Source organism: Podarcis tiliguerta, assembly GCF_965153285.1.
Source record: "Podarcis tiliguerta genome assembly, chromosome: W".
In the NCBI taxonomy this organism is placed as follows: Eukaryota; Metazoa; Chordata; class Lepidosauria; order Squamata; family Lacertidae; genus Podarcis; species Podarcis tiliguerta.
Window position 1 is genome coordinate 5985819 of NC_139552.1, and position 9946 is coordinate 5995764.

At 46.3% G+C, this 9946-nt stretch overlaps 1 long non-coding RNA gene across 1 annotated transcript; it reads left to right on the top strand.

Moving 5' to 3' along the window:
• The first annotated feature begins 4703 nt into the window (after positions 1 to 4703).
• LOC310668883 lies at positions 4704 to 7198 on the top strand. The gene is made up of 3 exons (XR_014506868.1): positions 4704 to 4828; positions 4941 to 5158; positions 5732 to 7198. It is a non-coding gene; the product is annotated as an uncharacterized lncRNA (long non-coding RNA).
• The last annotated feature ends 2748 nt before the right edge of the window (positions 7199 to 9946 follow it).

A 9946-nucleotide genomic window follows, 5' to 3' on the forward strand; every position in this document is an offset into this window, starting at 1 on the left:
GTCACTCATCAATACAATCTCTTCATTATTATATTCTAGTAGCTTCTCCTCTACCTGTTTGAAATAGTTTGTTTTATTTCCATTGGGGGCGTATAATCCCACTAAAACTAATTGCTCTTTACCCTTTGTTAATTTTACCCCCAATAATCTTCCCTCTTCATCCTTAAAAATTTGTCTTGCTTGGAATTTAGTATTCACATACATTACCACGTGTCAGGGGACTGCCATCGAAAGGTGGGAGGGGGACAGAAGAATACAGGGAGCCTCCAACATTGCTGAGAAGTAGCACTTCATCAGGCAGTGGAGAGAGTCACGCCTCCAGCGAAGCAGAGGGGGAAAGGAGGGGCAAGGTGAGGCAAAGGCTCACAGATGTTACTGTAAGCCCAAGCACCTCACTCAGCTAGACTGGTCAGGAAATGGACATGCTGCTTCCGTCACCCAGGTTTTGCAAGGGGGTCAAACATAAGGAGGGGAGGTGGAGATTTGGGGTGGCCAAGTATTTATGTTGGGGGGGAAACCGGAAGGGGCCACTCCCGGAATCTGCAAGTGACTGAGACAGACATGAACTTTGGATCTCTGAACTGTACATAGTTTGCACTTAATAAAACCTGTAAAAGACAGGTCGGAGTCCTGGCTGTTTATTCACGAGCAACCACCTGCAAACCTGACAGCATTCTGGGAGACACTGCGGTTGCTTGCGTGTAGCAGGGCAGAGCTGCAAGATGGCTGAAGGGACTGAGTGCCAAGTAGCAGCCCTAAGGCAGAGGAACACAGACCTGGAAGGGCGCGTAGCGGAGCTCAGAATCAGACTGGAGGAGTGCAGAGCACAGGACCAGCAAATCAGGGCCACTCCGGTGGGGAGAAAGGTACCGTCACTGGCGAGCAAATTTAGTGGGAACCCTCAGGAATACCTTGCCTTTAAGACTGAGATCAAATACGCCCTGGACTTGCAAAAGTTTCCCAATGACGAGGAGAGGGTTGCCTTTGTGGTGGTTCATTTAGAGGGGGCTGCCAGGGAATGGGCGAGACCCCTTATTGCAGCCAAAAACGATGCCCTCCAGGACTTGGGAAAGTTTTACGAGGCTATGGATACAATGTTTACCAGTGAGATCCAGGGGGATGTGACGCAGCAGGAGCTATTGACATTTAAGCAATGGTCCTTAAGTGTCTGCAGCTATTGGTTACGGTTCACGATGCAGGTGCACAAGCTGGGCTGGGACTTGTCGTCTGAACCCATGCAAGCTCTTTTTAGGGTGGGCTTAGATTCAGACGTGAAAGATAAGCTTTCCAGGGGGCCACAACCAAAAACGATGGATGAACTAACCAAGGCAGCATTAGCTATTGGTGTGCGTCAAGAAGCCTGCACGCTGGAGAGGAGGGAGCCCAGAGCAGAGCGTTTCCATGGAAACTGCATTCCTGGGATACCAGCAGGGGTTTCCCGTGTTCTTTGTGGACAAAAAAGGGACAAAAGAATGCCGCCTAGTGTTGGACTTTAGGATTGTCAACTCCTTGACGGACCCCCTGGCCTTCCCCATGCCAAGAATCGACAACATTTTGGCGAGAGTCAGGCGGGGCAGAAGAAGAAGGTGAGAGCTGTTTTGGAATGGGAAAGACCCAAAACAAAGAAGGATGTGCAGAGATCCCTTGGCTTCAGCAACTTCTACAGAAAGTTTATCAAGAACTTTGCCCATTTGTCAGGGCCCATAACTGATTGTCTCAGTGGGAATAAAAAGTTTCTGTGGACTGAGGAGGCACAAAAGGGATTTGAGAAACTGAAGAAGGTTTTTGCATCAGAGGAGCAGCTACTGCACTTGAACCCTGACAAACCATTACGAGTGGAGACTGACGCCTCCAATCAGGCCATCGGAGCAGTCCTGTTGCAGCAAGATGCAGGGGGAGGATTGGCGGCCTTGCGCCTTTTTCTCCTGGAAACTGAACAAATCGGAGCAAAATTACATCATCTATGACAAAGAATTGTTGGCAATTTTTGTGGCTTTTAAGCAGTGGAGACACTTCCTGATTGGGGCTCAGCAGCAGATACAGGTGCGTACAGACCACAAGAACTTGGAATACTGGCTCACCATGCGCGGGATCTGCCAGAGGCAAATCTGTTGGGCGGAGTTTTTTTTACCAACTTTAACTTTAAGATCCAGTACGTCCTGGGAGAGCAGAACATGAGGGCAGATGTGTTATCTCGGAAGCCAGAGTACTTGGAGGAAGAAGGGCCCCCCGTGTCCAGATATATGTTCCAGGAGGACAAATGGGCCTGTGGAGGAGCACTAGCAGAAGAAGCAGAACTGGTGTGACTCACCAGAGAAGATGACTTTGCTCAAAGGAAATTCAGCAAGCTCAAGCGGGGGTTGGGAGCAGAGGGGGGGTTGAGGAGAAAGGGGGGCTGTTGTTCTACAGAAGGGCATTGGGTGTACCGGGAGAGTCCTCAAACAGCTCCATGACAACCCTACTGCTGGGCATTTTGGGCAACACAAGACCATGTTGTTAGTTACGCAGGATTTTTGGTGGCCCAAAGTAAGGGAGAATGTGCAAGATTATGTGTGAGGATGCGACATGTGCCAGAGGGCAAAGGGTGAGAGGGCGGCTCTGGCAGGGTTGCTAGAACCCTTGCCCACACCCGGGAGACCATGGGAGGTGGTGTCCATAGACTTCATGATGGACCTGCCCATATCCAGAGGTAAGATGGCGGTTATGGTGGTGGTGGACCTACTGACCAAGATGTGTCACTTTGTGGCATGCTCCCATGCAGTGACAGTGGAGGAGACTGCCAAGTTGTTCATGGATCACGTATTTCGACTACATGGGGTCCCTTCGAGGGTAATTTTGGACTGTGGAAGGCAGTTCACCTCGCGTTTCTGGCACAAGCTCGTGAATTTGTTGCAGGTAGAGGTGAGCTTCTCAACAGCAAGGCACCCAGAAACGAACAGACATCAACTAGAATATCTAGTTGCCTGGGAGGGGGCTCCCAGTTCGGAAAATGTGTGCATTCCTGAGGGGTGCGTAACAGAGGAGTTTCTCATAGAGGAATTCCCCGCTCTCTTCCCAGACAAGCCCCAACCCCCAGGGAGGTTTATTGGAGAAGTGTTTGGACCCACAGAGGACGAGGGGGACTTCGAGGGATTCCCACCCTCAGGGGACAGGGAGGGAATAGGTGAGGAAGTTGCTGAGAGCTCTGATGAAGTGGAATACCCCGAGGGCTCTCCAACAGGGATGGGGTTGTGAAGTGGTTTTTGAGGACACAGAGGAGGAGGGCGATTCTTTCCTTGGCTTCCCACCCTCTCCTCCTGTCGCCAGTGAGGGGGAGGTAGCTCAGAACCCCACCAAAGGGGAGGTTTTTTTTGAGGGGGGTAGATGTCAGGGGACTGCCATTGAAAGCTGGAAGGGGGCAGAAGAATACAGGGAGCCTCCAACATTGCTGAGAAGTAGCACTTTGTCAGGCAGTGGAGAGAGTCACGCCTCCAGTGAAGCAGAGGGGGAAAGGAGGGGCAAGGCAAGGCGAAGGCTCACAGACGTTACTGTGAGCCCAAGCACCTCACTCAGCCAAGGCTGGTCAGGAAACGGACATGCTGCTTCCGTCACCCAGGTTTTGCAAGGGGGTCAAATGTAAGGAGGGGAGGCGGAGATTGGGGTGGCCAAGTATTTATGTTGGGGGGTGGGGAACGGAAGGGGCCACTCCCGGAATCTGCAAGTGACTGAGACAGACATGAACTTTGGATCTCTGAACTGTACATAAAAAGGTAAAGGTACCCCTGCCCGTTCGGGCCAGTCTTGCCAGACTCTAGGGTTGTGCGCTCATCTCACTCTATAGGCCGGGAGCCAGCGCTGTCCGCAGACACTTCCGGGTCACGTGGCCAGCGTGACAAGCTGCATCTGGCGAGCCAGCGCAGCACATGGAACACGTTTACCTTCCCGCTGGTAAGTGGTCCCTATTTATCTACTTGCACCCAGAGGTGCTTTTGAACTGCTAGGTTGGCAGGCACTGGGACCGAACGGCGGGAGCGCACCCCGCCGCAGGGATTAGAACCGCCGACCATGTGATCGGCAAGTCCTAGGCGCTGAGGTTTTACCCACAGCGCCACCCGCGTCCCTTGAACTGTACATAGTTTGCACTTAATAAAACCTGGAGTCCTGGCTGTTTACTCGTGAGCAACCACCTGGAAACCTGACACCACTCCTCTTTTTTCTTTCACATCTGAAGTTATAAATTCCTGTCCCAATCGTTTATTAATCAAAATTTTCCTATGTTTTCTCGCTTATGTGCGTTTCTTGTAAATAAGTCACGTTCCATTTCTTTTTCCTCAAAATATGTTCAATCTTATTCCTTTTCACTTTATCATGTAACCTGTTCACATTCCAAGATATTATTTTCAAATTCATTAATAGGCAATCCTTAATTAATAGGTTGTTTAAAAAAGACAAAATAAGCAAGAAGAAGAAAAAAAAGACTAAAAGGAGGATGTTAATGTGAAATTAAGCTACTATACAAATTTCTTGGCTATATCTAAAATAATCGCAATTACCGTACTTTTCGCACCATAACACTCAGTCCCCCCCCCAAAAAAAAGGTAAAGGGAAATGTGTGCGCGCGTTATGGAGTGAATGCAGGCGGGAGAAGCCGCTCTTGCTGGCTTTTTGGCAGCCTCTCTTCCTCCGGCTTGGCTCGCTGGGAAGCCGGCAACAGCTGAGCGCAGCGTGTCTGCCTGCTCTATGGCTTTTTGGCGAGGTGGGAGAAGGGAGGCAGCTCGGAAGCCGGCAAGAGCTGTGCGCAGCATGTAAAAGCCAAGGTGGGAGAAGGGAGACAGCCTCTATTCCTCCTGTCTGCCTGCTCTATGGCTTTTTGGCGAGGTGGGAGCTCGGAAGCCGGCAAAAGCTGCGCGCAGCGTGTAAAAGCCAAGGTGGGAAAAGGGGAGACAGCCTCTTTTCCTCAGTGTCTGCCTGCTCTATGGCTCTCCCTTACACACATGTAAGCGGCTCCTACTCTGCTTTCTTTACAATGAGCCGGAAGGAGGGACAAAGAGGGCATCCCCTTCCGTCCATCCCCCAGCACCTCACCGGTAAATTCAAACAAAGCAGCTTACAAGGCTCGTGTCCCTGCGTCTCCTCCTCCTCTTTTTGCTCCGGTTCGAGGCAAGGCAGCTGCACAAATGTGAGTCCCCCCCCCTCTCTTCCTTCCCTCCCTCCCTCTTCCAACTTCAATAAAATATTGGGGGGGGGGCAGGTACAGGTAAGCCCCATCTCACTGACTGCAATGATCTCAAGACAAAGTGCACACACACTGGTACCTTATATGAATGGCAATGCCCATCAGCATGGGGGGAGGATGACTCCCTCAAATATTAATGGGGGGGGTGAAGGCACCTAGGCCTACAGGAGTTGGCTGCTTTGTCTAGGACAAGTGTGAGCTCTCCATCTCTCTTCCTTCCCTCCCTCCCTCTTCCAACTTTAATAAAATATTGGGGGGCAGGTACAGGTAAGCCCCATCTCACAGACTGCAATGGATCTCAAGACAAAGTGCATGCACACTGGTACCTTATATGAATGGCAGTGCCCATCAGCATGGGGGGAGGATGACTCCCTCAAATATTAATGGGGGGGTGAAGGCACCTAGGCCTATAGGAGTTGGCTGCTTTGCCTAGGACAAATGTGAGCTCCCCCCCCCTTCATCATTGTATTGGAGATACCATACATTACTGACAGTTCCTTCATCATTTTCTTGCAGAAAACTGTATTTTCTTGCAGAAAACCTCCCCCGTTCTGATAAGGACGATAAAGCAGAGAAGACTAGCATATAAGATTCCTTTTAAACTAGAGGTAGTAAAATATGCTAAAGAGCATGGAAACAGAGCAGCAGAGAGACATTTTGGGCCACCTCCAACAGAAAGAATGATAAGAGATTGGAGGAAACAGGAGGATCAGCTGCAAAAAGCAGATAAAAGTAAGCACACTTTTCGTGGACATGCTGCAAAGTGGCCACAGTTGGACGTGGTCATGAAAGAATGGATCACACATCACTGGAATAATGGCTTCACAGTCTCCACAAAAATGATAATATATGAAGCCGAACGCATTGCTTTAGAGAAAGGCATTCATTATTTTACTGGCTCACCATCATGGTGCTACAGATTTATGAAGCGATGTGGTCTTGCTATGCGCACAAAAACTAGAATTGCACAAAAAATGTCAGAAGAATATGAATCTAAGATTCTGTCTTTTCATAAATTTGTAATTGATGCTAGGAAGAGAAATGGATTTGAAATTGGCCAGATTGGGAATATGGATGAGGTCCCGCTAACCTTTGATGTGCCATCTAATAGGACTGTTGATCTGAAAGGTGCCAAAACTATTGCTGTGAAAACCTCCGGACATGAGAAAACCCATTACACGGTTGTGTTGTCTTGCTGTGCAGACGGCACCAAATTGCCACCCATGTTAATTTTCAAAAGGAAAACATTTCCAAAAGAAGTGATTCCACAAGGAATTGTTGTGCATGTTCATGAGAAAGGATGGATGGACGAAAATGGAATGAGAGTATGGGTTGAAAAAGTGTGGTCCAAACATCCTGGAGGGCTTTTGAAAAAACCTGCCTTATTAGTACTGGACCAGTTTAGAGCACATATTAGCGAAACTACAAAAAAGTGCTTTAAAGAAGCGAAGACTCATCTAGCTGTAATTCCTGGCGGTCTTACCAGCCAGTTGCAACCTCTTGACGTTTCCATCAAGAAGCCATTTAAGGTCTTTATGTGAGAAGAGTGGAACAAATGGATGGCTGCTGGTAATCATGATCTGACACCTACTGGATGAATGAAGAGGCCCACTATCACTCAAGTTTGTGAATGGGTGAAAACATCATGGCACATCATGAAGGAGGAAATCATTGCACAGTCATTCAAAAAATGTGGCATTAGCAATGGTTTGGATGCAAAAGAAGATGACATGTTATATGAAGATAGCGAAGAAAGTGATGTCAGTGATTGTGAGCAACTGAACTTCATAAATTCTGACACTGGCACTGATGAGTTATTGGGGTTCACAGAAGACTAGAAGAGTACTCGAACCTAATATTCTCTCTTCATTTGTTAATGAAGGTGATGATGGTTCTTAATGCCACTGTTGACTGCTGTTCACTTTACATGGTTGTAATATGATTCTGATATACTGGTTGTTTATTAAATAGTTTAGTACAACATTTGATTCAGAATATTATTTTTTTTGTTTTCCTCCTCTAAAAACTATGTGCGTGTTATGGTCAGGTGCGTGTTATAGAGCAAAAAATACGGTACTTTTGATTTTTTACAGGGTTGCCCCCTGTTGACCTCTTCTCAGGGAGACTTCTCCTAATTCCTTTCTGTGTTTTTCTCAGAACTTTGACAGATCGTCTACAGATCTGATAGATTTCTTCCTGTCTTTAAAGGTAAAGGTTATCCCCTGAGGGAATTTCCACCTGAATCGAACCACATTCCTTATCAGTGTTTCAGTCAGCGGTTTGTAATTCTGTCTTTTCTTCTTTTCTTGGGTAATTCTTTAAATATTTTAATGCTTTTGTCTTCTATTATTAATTTCCTCTGTTTTGTTTTCAATGATATCTTATCTTTCAAGAGCCTTGAATTCAAAAAGATCAAGCAGTCACCTGGTCACTTGTAGGACTTTATGTTATCTGATTTGATTCTAAAAATCTTATCAATGTCCATCAACAGCTTGTCTTCTTGTACTTCCAGCCATTTTGCAATTTCCTGGATCAGTTTCTGCTCAATCTCTTCCTCCTGTTCCTCCGGGACACCTCTCAGATGGAGAATCAATTTTCTCGGATGCATTTCAAGCATCGCAATCTGGTCCAGGACCTCTTCGTGAAATATCCTTAATTCCTGTTTTTCTACCTTCATTGTCTCTTGGATTTCTTTTGTTTCTATATTATCAGATGAGAATTTCTTAATTATTTCTTCTTGTTTGTTAACTCTCGTCTTGAGGTCATGTACCGTTTTGTCCATATCCTTATATTTTTTTTACCAGGTCCTTTATTTGATCTGATAATTCTTTAGTTATCTTTGTATTTTGTTCAATTTTAATGTTCATTTGTTCGATCTTTAAATCCATTGCATCCAGTTTATCATTTAGATTCTTATCCATTTTTACTAACTTCTCTTTAATGCCCGCGTTTGGATCCGATTCAACTAGCGATTGTCTTCTTAATTGTGAGCCAAGAGTTGATGTAATTGTTGCTTGCTTGTTTCTCACACTCATCCTGGAATCACTGTTCTACCCAAAATTGCTATTCGAGAAAACAAGACAAGAGGGGAGATTGAGAAGCAGAACCAGAGCTTTGTAAGGTTCTGGCTTCCTATTGATCCATTGTTTCCGCTAAATTCTTCCTATAAATTCTCTTACATGTGATGTTGGTTAATTGGTGAGTCTTCCCCGAAAGGGTGCCAGTTAATTATTATTCCATTCTTTTAAAATTTCTTTTATTATGAAAATGCTATTTACTGTTCTCTTTTATTCCTGTCTGAGAATTAACTTGGACTTATTTTTATAATTTTTCCCTTCCTAAATATTTTTCCCCTTAATTGAAGACACACAATTTTTAATTTATTTGTCCCCTTTATGCACCTATTAGACTTAATGGAGTTCTAAATTTACTGCTCTTAAGTTTTAAATTATTGTAGAAAGTGCTATGCGATATAGCGTGGGTAATGACAATGGTATAAAGAGAATCAGTTTAAAGTTATATTATTATTTTCCCTCCCACCCCCAGGTGGCGCTGTTGCTCCTGTTTTGCTTGACTCCTCTTGGGGTTTCTAAGTTCCTGTGTGTTTTCTCTATGGTTGTAGTCCTTATACTCCTTCCTATTATTCTTTCCTGAAGACAGTGATTCACTTCCGGGTTGAGCGCCATCGGTTATGGCGGCTTCCCTCTGAACAGCGGAGGGGAGAGCTCCAAGAAAGCCAGGGTTCTACCGCTACAGCGACGCGGTGAACCCGTGAAATCGTAGGCGGAGGAAGCCTACGACCGTGGGACTCGGCAGGCACCACTAGCACCCCCCCAAAACGTCTTAGGAGCTCGGTACGGGCTCCGGAGCGTGGCAGGGGTTGGCGCGGTGCTGAGAGTCGATCGCTACTTCCTCGAAGCGACGTCGCGCAGCTGTAACCGGAGAGCGCCAGCTTCTTCTTGGGACAATTTGGATTACAAAAAAAGTACCCGTGAGTAGGGGAAATTTCAATTTTTAAAGGAAACAAATTTTCAAATTTGGAAAAGAATTGGGACTCAAAGTAAAAGAGATAAGTTAATCGGAAACCGAAGCGGTAAGGTCTAAACAGGAAGTCAGCCTTCCGCTCTGTAAATAGACTAAAGCAAAGACTTTGCGTGCTAAAACCTTTAAGAATCCGTTTAAAGGACTAAATCTGACGTCTTGGAAAGGACTCTCTCCCCCTCGGGTAGCAGGGAAAGAGGGGGGGGAAGGATTGGAATTTATTTTGCCTGCGTGGAAAAAGGACTTTGACTGCTGAGAAACACCGCTCGGACGCCTGGTCCTGAGTTGTCAAACTGAAAGTAAAGCCTCGAAAAGAGATCGCGGAAGAGACTTTGGGAATTTTATCTCTGCAAATTGATTACTTTGTTTAAGATGGGACTGCTTTGATACTTTTGATGGGACTTTTGACGGGACTATTTTGATACGAAAGTTTCTTTGAGGGAGAAGTGCCCCTGGTGGGCACTGGGACTGCTACAAAGTAACTGAGGAATTTTCCACTGTTTTCTCTTTAAAGCTGTTAGTTAGTTGCAGCTGGGACAAAAGACCTTGAGATAATCTGGTGTGGTATGGCAGATGGGAAAGGAAGAATAGAGCCGCTTCAAGAAAAAACCACAAGGTCTGGCAAATCTTTTCACACGGGAAGGAGAGCTTCTATACCTGACCCAACAGGAGGTGCTTCTGCACAACCTA